The following is a 13,973-nucleotide window of genomic DNA, read 5'->3' on the forward strand; positions in this document are numbered from 1 at the left end:
GTGAAAAGTCTTCTTGCAGGAGATCTTTCCACCACTGATTGTCGTTTCTATGACAGTTCGCATTATCGAAAAGATATACCATAGCTCTTAACAACCTTAATCTTTTAACGACTCTCCGTAGACAAAAAGAAGACTACTGGATTAGACAATTGGGAACTACAACACCGTATGGCTGCAATGACTAAATTGATGGTATAGGTATTCTATCTAGTCCTTCGTGTAACTCGGTGAATGTGATGAATATTTTGAACTAGACTCCTCGACGTAGACGCAGTCATGGTCATTATACATCACCTTCTCTGCATGATGTCTCTATTAATGACTTGCTGCCATTCATACAAAAACCGTTAGGTATTCATCACATTCACACGGAACTTTATTCATTACCCCTTTCAAAACTTCATTCTTTGTTCAATTTATGTTTGGAATCCACTGTTACAAACCCTCGTTCAAACCGATATAAACTTCAAGCTATAATTTCGGATATTGCAAGTCACAGACTTTTCAAGCCAGTTCGCATTGGAAAAGATGAAAAAGAGAAAAGATCTAAATCTTTCCTTTGCCAACAAAGGTCTCGATAGCGTCAACCTAGGCAATATCCTTAATCATAAATTAGTTCAATCGAAAATACCTCCTTATTTCAAAGACCAGTCTGTACCAATAATTCTTATACCTAACTAACATAAAATATACTTTTCAAAGATATGCATAATGAAGTGCAAATATAGTTGAATTTGATAGGTATTGGAATATATGTTCAGTGCCCGTTATCGTTGTAACCAAGATCGTTTTTATAATAGAAATATTATCAGATCAGAATCCGGGTCCGTCCACCCTGATTTCGGTTCGCCCTAGTTACTGTTCGCCCAAGTTTCGTTTCGCCCTGATACCTGTTCGCCCTGATTTTTATTTTTTATTACAGTGTTGTGTTGTGTGTATTTAATTGAATATGTTGAAGTCAGTCTACAATTTCGCCGAATATTTACGATGTATTGTGTTGTCTACAGCTAGCTGCTACTAGGTTATAAGTTCTTGTAAATTATCAAACGTGTTGTTTTCCATTTTTTTTCAGGACTACAAGATATTTTACTTCAAGGTATTGAGAACTAAGTTAGTATCTGTATGTAAATACGTTACTAGGAAATTAGTTTTTGTGAATTTCAGCACTACATTGTATTTTTAAATGTAAAACAACTGAAGACTTAACTATTTGTATGTAATGGCATATGTTGAAATCTGTTTAAATTCACCGAATATTTATTTATGATGTATTACGTGTTGCTGTTATGTAGAACAACTGAATACTAAGTTATTATGTTGTCTTTCTGCTACTAAGATAAGGTTCTGTGGATTCAAAAACTACAAAGTATTTGACATGAACAAAAGAAACTAAAGACTAAGTTATTTATATATTTAACTTTATTGATACATTTTAACAATATAAAAATATTCTGTAACAGTTATGTAACCAGATCAATTTCGAACTGCACTTCGCACACATGTATTTCAAGCCTAAATGAATAATTGAAAGCACTAAATCGAATTACTTATAGAAAAATTGTGATAAAGAGTAAAAAAGGAAAAATTTAACAATAATGAGATACCCCAAGAAGTAAGTTGACACATAGTACTTCCGGTGAATAAGTAAACAAGAAGTAGATATGTTTGTCCGATACAAATGTAAATTATTTGTATGAATCGACACTATTAATATTGGAACATCAGTGTCAGTGATGCTAATGCTGTAATTTATTTAGAAGATGTGGAATGAAGAGGTAAGAGTTATCAATTACCCACATTTATATTTTAATTTTGGTGTATCACCAAATTCACACACATAATGGCGGACGCGATAAATACACGTGCATCGAACCCCCAGCTAAACTCCGTGATTGTTTAACGGGTAATGATCTTGACATATTAGATAAAAATGAACATATATATTCTGATTTAAATGTAAAAGATGCAATAATTGAAACACATGTAATTCACACCCAGTGTGATAGAAAAACAAACAATGTAACTTTCAAGTCGCTACGTTCTGAATGCCGGAAGCAAGCTATCATCAACCACTTTGGCCCAGCCAAGGCATGTTTATTAAATTAGGGCAGTGTAATTAAACTTTACACCAATTTTTTTCATAATAGATCTTGTATAATTGAATATTCAGATTGTTTGAATATTTTCTTGGTACCCGAAAGAAAATTAAGTCTCACGGACATTGTTAAGCATACTTCAGATACTGGTGAAGCCAGGGCCATCCGAATCCCCCAAGGAGAGTTGCTTTTGTCTAGAAAGACATAACTAGTCAAGAAATTGACAAAATGTTGAAAGATGACATAAAATAGCATAACTGAGCACAGTAATAGTCCCTGGAGTTCCCCAGTTTTACTCTGTAGGAAAAAGGACCAGACTTGGAGATTCTGTATTATAGATTATAGAGGCCTTAACCTTTTGACCCGTAAATATGTCTACCCTTTGCCCCAAATTATATATTTTATTAAGCACAACGTATTATATTTCATCCTTTAAAAGGGGAACCGATATACTGATTACGAAAGTCAATAGAGACTTACCAACTAGTCACAAAGGTCCTATTTGGCAAAGAAGTCAAAACCAGAACTTACAAACAAGCCCAAAAGTTCCAACGGAACTTTTCAACCAGTCACACAATGTTTCATTTGAAGAATTGATGCAAGGTAAAAAAAAAACGGTTTAAGTTCTAATTTATTGTTATACATAAATCTGAAATTGAGGGTACTATCTCTATTACTAAAATAACGAGGTCCAATTTGTCAGCCGTCATCAGGTAAAAAAGACAAATTCAAGAATTCAACGTTTTATATAGCTAATATACGACAACGGTGTTGATTAAAAATTACACCACTCCATACCCTTTTGTTTTCCTCATGATTAATATTGCCAATAATTAACAAGTTCCGGGTCGAATCCGATACCAATATTATATTGATTGATTGTTGGTTGCTTAACGTCCAGTAGCAAATGTTTCATGCATATATTCAGGACGAGAACAAGTTCACAATAAATACAATAGGTAGGTTGATACAATAGAGGCCATCTGGGATGATGGTCGGGGAAATTTGGACTACCACTGGAAAATGAGGGTATATTGGATAGGGACAGAAATTTTGCCTTGCAACAGGCCACCTACGGACCCTTCAAAGAGTTGTTGCAAGGGTTCTTAACGTGCAAAGTGCGTGGCAGTCTCTTTACACGAGGCATCGGATTTAACGTCCCCCTTCTGACAGGACGTGACTGCGAACTTGATACATCCCGCACAGCCAAACGGACGCCCCACTTCGTCAAGCGTTTTACTGCCGGTCGGGAGAAGACCAAGTGACCATATTTCTATACCCCAGTCACCCTTGGGGTGACCAATATTATAATATATATTCACCTGTTACCTATTACCTTATCTGTTCGTTCTGCATCTGACAGCCGCACCACCAAAAAGTTGTATTTAGGATGCTACATGTATAAAACGGGTCATAATCACAGGGTTGGCACTACCAAATTCAATCATTGTTTATTTGTTCCCTATTGTAGTATTTTAATCAGTAAGACTTTCTAAGATGACCATACGAATACTAAAAACTGCACTTGAAAATAAGGCGTATAGGTAGTTTTCAATTTGTTAGCGGGCATGACGTAAAACAGCGAATCAAAGAATTCCACTTTATTTATAACTTATATAGGACAATGCTGTTGATTAAAAAATACTCCTTTCAATGACCTTTTGTTTTCCAAATAATAAATATTACTGATAAGTTTCAGGTTGACGGGTTCAAGCAGAAAGATTTTAAAAGAAGAAAAAAACTATGCATCTTATAATCGGCATGACTTTATTAGAAGACAATACCAATACTACAATGAGAATTACGCAAAGTTATATACTTTAATTCAGTCACGGACCCGCGATTTCACGGGTGTAATCTAGTGAATACTAAATTTACATGATAATGCAACATATTTCGTTTTAAATGATCTATGAAATACAACTTAAATTTGACTACCTAGTAGTGTTCAGTCAGAACATTGTTCTGAGACTTTCCAACAAGAAACTTTTTTCCGGAAATTTTTAACTGCACTCGGAATAAAACAACTAGTTGAAAAGTGCCATCGGAACGAAATCACTAGTTGAACAGTTCCGCCGGAGCAAAGTAACTTTTACATCTTTACACTATAAACGACAAATATATTTTCCATTACTTGTGTGAAGTAGAAAAAATAGTTGACACTTCTGGTACAATGACATAAGTTTCTCCCGTCAAGTGTATCTAATGGATAGAACTAAAACAATGTTAATAATTAAAAGATGCTTCTGAGTTCCCCCCCCCCCCCCCCCCCCCCAACGATGGTGTAACAATTTTGATAACGATGAACAAATTCGTTTTAACCTGATGGCTTGGCTGTACGGATTGCTCCGGGAGCAGTGTTTCGGGTGACAACTTTTCGGAGAGAGAAATTGGTGTTTATCAGTTTTTTTGGTGTGAAGGTCGGTTGTTATGACATAAGAGCAAGAAAACAATCAAACAAACAAATATTTTATTTGCCAGTCACGGCGCCCACAATGAGCAGAATAATTACAATATATTTTTCAAACCTAATGTAAAGTAAATTAAAAATAGGTTAAACAAAGTACATAATATGATTGATTTTGATTTAATTGATTGATATAAAATATTAAAGCAAATGAAGTAGGCAATTTTTAATAATAAAAAAATATAATATAATATGACCAATTGTCTATTACTCTGGTCTCTTAATTGGACAGCACACATCATAGTATACTAACAATTTATTAAATGTAAAAGAAATAAAAGAGGGACGAAAGATACCAAAGGGACCGTAAAACTCATAAATCTAAAACATACTGACAACGCCATGGCTTAAAATAAAAAAGTACTTAAGTAAATGTATATTTTATCACACATATCATTCTATATCTTTGTATATAGAAATCTAATTTAATATTGTATTTCTGTTTATATTTTAAACCTCTAATAATTGACAAACTATTATCCAAATCTTTTTATCTTTATTTCCCATTAGCCAAATAAAATAAGATTTGTTGTCAAGTTTTGAAATATTTAATTTTTTTCTATATATTTTGCTTAGAAAGGGATTTCTTACATTATCCAGAGTTTTACATGTTAAAAGATGCACTTGTTTTTATAGTGATATTAAGATGATTGCACAATATTGACTGCTGTACCCCTATTTTTGACATTTTTACTCTGTGAGTATGTTTGTTTTGTTCATGCATCGTTGCCATTGTAATGGAATTTGATGCGACTGTCATACAAGTGAGAGGTTTGGCTAGCTATAAATCCACCATTTTCTACATTAGGAAAGGAATGTGACAGTTGTTATCCATTCGTTTGATGTCTTTGGACTTTTGATTTTGGACTTTCCTTTTTGAATTTTCCTCGGAGTTCAGTATTTTTGTGTTTTTACTTTTCATCTTCTATTTCCTCATTACAGACCCCAAAGGGTGACTGGGGTATAGAAATATGGTCACTTGGTCTTCTCCCGACCGGCAGTAAAACGCTTGAAGTGGGGCGTCCGTTTGGCTGTGCGGGATGTATCAAGTTCGCAGTCACGTCCGGTCAGAAGGGGGACGTTAAATCCGATGCCTCGTGTAAAGAGAGTGCCACGCTCTTTGCACGTTAAGAACCCTTGCAACAACTCTTTGAGGGGTCCGTATGTGGCCTGTCCCTATCCAATATACCCTCATTTTCTAGTGGCAATCCAAATTATCTCGACCATCATCCCAGATGGCCTCTAGTGTATCAACCTACCTATTGTATTTATTGTGAACTTGTTCTCGTCCTGAATATGCATGAAATATTTGCCACTGGACGTTAAGCAACCAACAATCAATCAATCAATCCTCATTACAGAGTTTGCATATTCTTTTTTCTAGTTTAATGTTAAAGTAACGACCTTTTTCTATTTCAAGTTTGTGAGCTCCAATTTTAAATCTTGTTAAAACACATCTTTGAATAAATGGTAATTTCAGTAAGTAAGGCTCAAAATTAAAATTTGGTTTACATAATCGCTAAGTTCTAAGGTTATTTTCAGAGGTCTTATTTTGTCTTTTATCATTAAAAAATTCTTTCTTCCATATGCTGCAGTACTTTAAGTATAATTTTTCTTTCACCATATTTCTAATGTTTATTTTAAATGAGAGCACCCGATACTCTTTTAAATCAAGTAATTTTAAGATAGCATCAATACTACTGGCCCAACAATTCTTCCCAGCTTTAGATAATGTAATTGAGAGAGAGAGTATACTATGCATTTATAAGAACAAAAATATTTTAGAAGCTTTCGGTAAAGCATAAGAAAACGACCGAACAAACCTACTTGAATACTAAGAAAAGACGACCCAGACAAATACAATCCCGTTTGTTGAGAGATTTCATCCTGACCTGACAAATATTTCACCAAATACCCTCACGACACTTACCAAAGAGGAAATCCTGGATAATCATAGGTCTGTTCTTTGTTCCTTTGGTATTTCAACTAAAGATGAAGAACTGGATCTTCCATCACTGTATTGGATACCTAAACTACATAAGTGTCCTTACAAACAACGGTATTTTGCTGGGTCTTCCAAGTGCTCCACGAAACCTCTTTCTAAATTATTAACATCTATTTTATCAGCAATCAAAGACGGGCTTCAAAGTTATTGTGAAACTGCCTATTCTAGAGGTGGCGTGAATCAGATGTGGATACTTAAAAATTCCAAAGATCTTTTAGAGTACATACAATCTAACTCTCTTTCATCTTGTAACAGTATTAAAACATTTGACTTTTCTACTCTTTACACAAGTATTCCACATTCCAAACTAAAAGACAATTTGAAAGAGTTGGTATTACTTTGCTTCATAACAAAGTATGGCCAACATAGATACAAGTATCTTGTCTTAGGAAGGGATAAATCCTACTTTGTAAAAATCACTCTGATTCAAACAAAAAATTCTCTGAAACCCATTTTATCAAGATGCTTGATTTCTTGATTGACAACATATTTGTTACGTACGGAGGACGTGTTTTTCAACAAACTGTGCCCCTCTACTTGCCGACTTGTTTCTTTATTATTATGAGCCGACTTCATGCAGGAACGTCTTAGAAAGAAAGATAGATAAGAAGTTAGCAAAATTTGGATTGTGATTAAATAGTTGACACAACATAGGTTTCTGAAACAGAATGAATGTGGTCTAAGAACTTAAACTTAAAAACTTAAAAATTTTATTTGGACATTTACCTAGTATGGTCCAATATCCAAAATCTAACACGGTTAGATTCAGTATACCAAAGAACATCAAGAATTCAATTTTTGATAAAATCAAATAATGTTCAATTTTGAACCCTTTAGACCTCAATGTGGACCAATTTGATAACCGGGCCCAAAAATAAAAAAAAATCTAAATGCATGGTAAGATTCAGCATATTGAAAAACCCCATATATTCAATTTTTGTTGAAATTAAACAAATTTTATTTTGGACCCCGATTTGGACCTACTTGATCCTCATAACGTTTATGGTTTTAGTAACTTATTCTTAACTTAATTGTAGTTTTTAGAGTTTTCCTTTTTAATGCTCATTTTGGTTTTATCAAAACTCTGGCCTTAAATTGCACCAATCTGGTAAGTGGTCTATGAATGTATTCGTTTATACGTGCCCATCTCGGATGTATGTATTAGTTGTTCTTACATGTGCAGTCTGCACTTTTAATGGCACCCTATATGGAGAAATTGATGTTTGCATTTACGCTCATTAATATAGATAGACACTATATACACATTGATTGGATGTTCGGGTAATAGCCAGTTTTTGGTGTTCCTGAGATACCAACTATTGCTAGAGGCGATGCCGGAGGAACAACAAACTGTCTATTTACCTCAAATCCAGTCAATAGGTGTTTTATTATATCGAACAACACAACTTTTAAAGAAATTATCAAACACTTTATGTCACGTCTAAGTTACCAGACATAAACCATACTGTTTGTACATAGTACAAGTGCATGCACAGTAGTATTCCAGGATCATGCATGACAGGTTTCACCAATTTAGTTTCCTGATGCCTATGGTATCTTTCAAAAAAAGTAAACCAAATTGTATGGTTTATTAATGACTATATTTTCTATGAAAATGTTTATTGAAATCGTTAATATTTTGTATTGAAAATCCAGACAATGGAACACCAACTGTTGAACTACAATATTTGGAATGTTTGTCTGATTTGACTAATACATGTATTTCAATATTACTCGGCCTTACATGATTTCTCTCATCAATTTGTTTTTTTCATTTTGCCCATTTCGCTTTCATCATTTTGACGTGCGTTTTCATCCATTTGTTTGTTGATAATGTTAAGTTTGTGCACTTGTGGAAGTTTTGTTAATGGTTTCCTGTTGAATAATATCTGAAATTGTCGGAGAAATTTAAATAGTTCTTGTTTCCAGCTATTTCTCTCCTCACGAGCTGTTTTAATTGTTTATCATGGGTTTATTAAATGATTCGGCCTGGACGTTGACACGCGGCCATAATGGTGGTACACGGCGATGTTCAAATCCAGTTTTTGCAGCATATTGCCGGAATGGATGAGAGTTAAACTGATGATGTTTAGATTACTTTAGGAATTCCGAAAGTAGATATAACTTTGTCTAAAACAGAAATAACAGTTGAAGCGGAGTGGGATTGTATTACTTGAATGACTGGATGACGTGAATATTGTTTATATCCTTAACCACATAAATGAAAATTAAACAATATAAGAAAAAACATATTGTAAGGGCTAAAGCAAAGTCATTATTATTCAGACAGTAAAAAAGAAAATATATGCTCTAGGCGCTAATGCTACTTACAAGAGTACAAGAAATGCAGCTTTGACATTACAAATTCAAGAAGAGATTTTTTACAAATATGCAAAAAGAAGTGAATAAGAATATGACAGGAAGAAGAAGACCAGAACCATCCAAACTAAATGACAGTATTGCTATGGTATCTGAACCACAATCAGCACGTGTTTTTGCCTTCATTCCTGGTCGAGAGTATACCAAATTTCAAGCATTCTCAGACATATTCTGTAGATTGCAAGTGCCGGAGCTACATAAGTGGATTACGGACAACAAGAAACGTCTTTCATATGAGACAATCTAGATGACGACTTTTAATGGAATAAAATATTTAATAAACATGACATCCTATTTAGTACAATATGTTGACTATGCAATTGAACACATCTTCACATTTTTAAAGTAGATTAAAATGTACCTTTTTCAAGTCAATGACTAGTCATCCAATGCTACACAATTGCCGTTGCTTAACCGATGAAAAAAACATAGGTTCCCATACCACATATTACATCTATTAAAACAACTGCCTGAAATAGTTGGTCTAGATTACCTTAGCCGTATTTGGCACAACTTTTTGTAATTTTGGATCCTCAATGCTCTTCAACTTTGTACTTGTTTGGCTTTATAAATATTTTGATATGAGCGTCACTGATGAGTCTTATGTAGACGAAACGCGCGTCTGGCGTACTAAATTATAATCCTGGTACCTTTGATAACTATTATGGCCCACCCTTTAAACTGATACATTCATACATGTAGGTCAACACATGTGTCCACATGTAGAATGAATTCCCTGTCCTTCTTGAGCACCTAGGTTCATCAAAGACTTAAATCATTGATTTTTGTTTACGGTTCATGGTTCATTACTAGAACTGAAATAATTGTCACTGGACTCAAGCACAATCATGTGGTCCGAGTACACAGTTAATTCGTACTGCATTTCTTTTAGACAAAAAATGAAAATTAAAAAAATCCCACCTGCGCTTTCTCGATAATATTTTTACAGTGTGTTGTACTACTTTTAGGACAAATTATATCAAAATTATAGAAAACTTCATCAGCTCTAACTCAAAATATGGACAATTTTATGTTAAGGGGGTCTTGAAATCTTTTGACAGCTTCCGAAGTGCTAATTTTTGACCTTTTTCAGCTGGACCTAATCACTACTTTACATTAATATTTATGACCCAAATTTTTTTACAGTGTCATTTCACCCCCCGCCCCCCCCCCCCCCCCCCCCCCCAACTTGCTATATGAGGCATAAAACATGGAGAAATAAATTTGAAAGGGGTATAACAAAAATTGGCAAGTAGCACACTGTCCACACTAAGGACTATATTCGTGGACAACGAAAATCAAAGTACGATAACTGTGTACTCGGACCATGTGAAGTTTTGTAGTTTCTTTGCCAGGTATTTTTATTGTTTCTTTGTCGATAGATTTTTTATGTATTTATTCAAACAATATTTATTCACTTTGGATCATTTATAGCTAGACATCGCATAGACAACTGCTATTTGACATAGTATGTTTGGTATATCTTGTTGTGTGAGGCTGTCTCATTGATTATAAAAAGAAGGTGATTCTTTCTAATGAAACAACTTATCAGTAGAGTTCAAATTAAATGACTTCTGTATATATACAATTGGTGAGTTTTGACAATGTCAAAATGAACATACCAATTAGTTTACCATTAAAGTACAAGACCTGAAAACTAATACAAAATTTGACAGGCATAAAACAACGACAACCACTTAACAATGTGAAACATGCACATTGTTGAAGGCCCTACGGCATCTTCCTTAGTCAAAGTTTACGATGTACGGTGACCCATAGTTGATAATTTTTGTGTCATGGTTTAATAGTGTCATTTCGGGGACTTTTATAGCTGACTATGCGGAATGGGCTTTGTTCATTGTTAAAGGCTGTATGGTGACCTATAGCTGTTATTTTCTGTGTAATTTTGGTCTCTTGTGGAAAGTTGTCTCATTGGCAATTATACCACATCTTTTTTATATACATACAATGTATAGCTTTTATTATTTTATTTGAGTCCTCCTCTGTGTTTTCCAGTAAATTATACATATCCATGTCACCAAGAACATCACATATTATATTACAGATTTCAACGGCTGTTTGAAATGACCAAATTGGAAACTTGTCATCACAAGTAAAAATTGTATTACAATTTGCCACTATGTTTGTCACAACTTCATCGGTTAGTCCATGCACTACATTTGAATCTACAATAAATCCAGAGAAGGCTGATGTTTATGTATATTTATATGACATAAGTTTTTGATTTATCAGTTGTCTTTCCCTGTCAGAAACATATCTCTGTATTTCTTCCTCTGATGAATCTGATTCCGTGTCATTAATTATTGTTAGTGCAGCATGTATGCGTGGACATTGTTCATCGTCACATGAACATTGTTTTGCACATGTGTCAGCAATTGTGAGAAAGAACAACATTTTTTGTGAGAAATCAAGTACGCACCACAAAGTAACTCATGTTTGCACTTACTGTCATCTTGCCATTATAACCAAGTCATTCTTAACCTTCTTCAGGTGACTCTTATGATTCTTATACAGAATAAGTTCATTAGAAAATTCTCCATCCCTGCCTGCTCTTCCCATCTGCTGTAAAAAGTATCAATAAGTCGAGGCATATTGAAATGTATAATGTTATGAACTTCAAAGAAATTAACGCCCATTCCTGCAGCATTTGTACAAATAAGTAAACGAATATCACCGTCAACTGTCATATCATTTCGGATTTTTTCCTTTCCTTTTTTATTTGTTTTTGCTATGAAAAATTTCAAAAAGTTTTCTGTTATTACCAAATTGTTTAATGAACATTGCATAGATTTTTGAAACCTCTGCTACACTTTCACAAAATAGTATGTGCCTTTCAGTTTTTTTCTTTTTGCTTTTTAGAGTGTCTATGAACCAAGTAAACACTTTTTGACACTATAAATCCTCAACATAAAATTAAAACCTTCAATAAAGAACCAAGTACAAGATTTAGACCTGAAACTTTCAGTGATCATCTTAAGACCACACAGCATCAAAATGCAATTACAACAGAAATGTACCAAAGGGTTTCTTGCTTTCAAAAACAATTGGACAACAAGACAATGTTGCGGATGAAATTTTGTATAAAGCTTTTGAAGCAGTATATTGGGTAATGAAAGAAGAAATAGCCAATCTGAAAATTAAGTCATTACTGAATTTATTAGAAAGACTAGGGATAGAGGATATGAATTATTTTCAACACAGGTCCCAAGCTGCGCTTAGAGAAATTTTATAGCTATAGGTGGAACATTAGAAGATAAACTTGTCAAAGTACAACAAGCTGAGCATAATGTTCTGATGGTAGATGATGTTGCAGATATTTCTGTGATGGAACAAATGGTTACCTTTATACAATTCTATAGCAAGACAGAATGCAAAGTGAAAACAGCCTTTTTTATCAATTGATAACTTGCTTGAAGAATCAGATTCAGCAAACTCCACAACGATTACTGACAGAATAATAAAGAACATAGAAGAGTATGGATTAAAGAAAGACAAACTTTGTTCTTTTGTGTCAGACGGTGCCTCAGTAATGGTAGGCAGTAGATCCGGTGTAGCCGCAAAATTAAAAGAAATGAACCCTCTTGTAATCAGTATCCACTGTATTTGCCATAGACTAGCATTGGCATGCACAGATACACTTCAGAATGTCTCGTATATTAAAAATGTGCACTTATGGTTAATGCAGTTATGGAGCATGTTTCAACATTCACCAAAGAAAATGGCTGCTTTCTTGAAAGTCCAACTAACCCTTAAAGACCTAAATCTGACGACCGAAGAATCCAAGAAAGGGGCTTCCAAAAGATTAAAGAAAGCTTGTACAACTGGATAGATGGCTATCCTTTGACTCATCTGTTAAAGCTGTTAATTCAGAATATGAAGCAATACTTCAAACGCTCTATGCTTTAAGAGAAAAGGATGCAACAGCATTAGGGTTGTACAAAAAAGTGAACCAAGTGAAATTCATTGCTACTATCTATATTCTTGACGAAATTCTGCCTTTGTTGTCCATAGTAAGCAAGACATTTCAAAAGGGAACAGTAGACTTTTCAAAGATTGGACCAACACTAGAGTACACAAAGGAACAATTAAATAAAGTCATGGAAAGTGAATCTCATATTGTAATGTTAAAACATGATCTAGAAGAAGGAAAGAGGTTGCATGTCTTAGAAATCAAAGTTACAGATCACATGATAACTGAAGTAACAAATCTACTTAAGAACTATATTTCTACATTGATAGTTTACCTGTGTTGACAGCTCTGTCAATCTTTGATCCTCTACGGGTGCCAAAGAAAGAGCATGTTGGTTTCAGCAGCTATGGTCAAAATCAAATGAAAGTACTCTGCACACACTTTACTTCTCATATTAATGGTGAAAATGAAGAACCAAAAAAGCAAGAAATGGAACAGATGGTCACTGAATTTGTAAAGTTCAAATATGACATGATCACCTTGAAGAAAGAAATTCCTGAAGAATGCAAACCAGAAAATGCACCATGTGCTGGGTCATCATTAGAATGGTCACTACAGAAAATAGTCCAAGCTGCACATTTCTATCCTAAACTAAGCTGTATAGCAGATGCTATTTTAGCTACACCAGTATCAAATGCATGGCCAGAAAAAGGAGCCAGCTGTGCTAAGAGGGTCAAAACTAGACTCAGATCTAGAATAAGTAATGATATGCTTCAAGCACTAATGTATGTCTCAATCAACGGAGAAAGACCAGGTGAAGCATCAACCACTATCAAAAACTCTGTTGACAATTGGATAAAACAGAAGAAAAGGCGACGACTTCCAAGAGTTTCGAACACAACACATACTGGATCTCTTCTGACAGCAAGAAATGACATCACAGTTCAAGATTTCAGTTGTCAGACTGCTGATGTCCCTGTTCAGTCTCGGGAATCACTCAGTAGAGAGGAAATGCATCCAATTGTTAGAGAAGAACTTCTGGCCTACAGCAAGGCTTATGGTTTACCCAATTCTCATGAAGAACTTTCAGACGAT

Source organism: Mytilus galloprovincialis, chromosome 11 (genome assembly GCF_965363235.1).
Source record: "Mytilus galloprovincialis chromosome 11, xbMytGall1.hap1.1, whole genome shotgun sequence".
Classification (NCBI taxonomy): domain Eukaryota; kingdom Metazoa; phylum Mollusca; class Bivalvia; order Mytilida; family Mytilidae; genus Mytilus; species Mytilus galloprovincialis.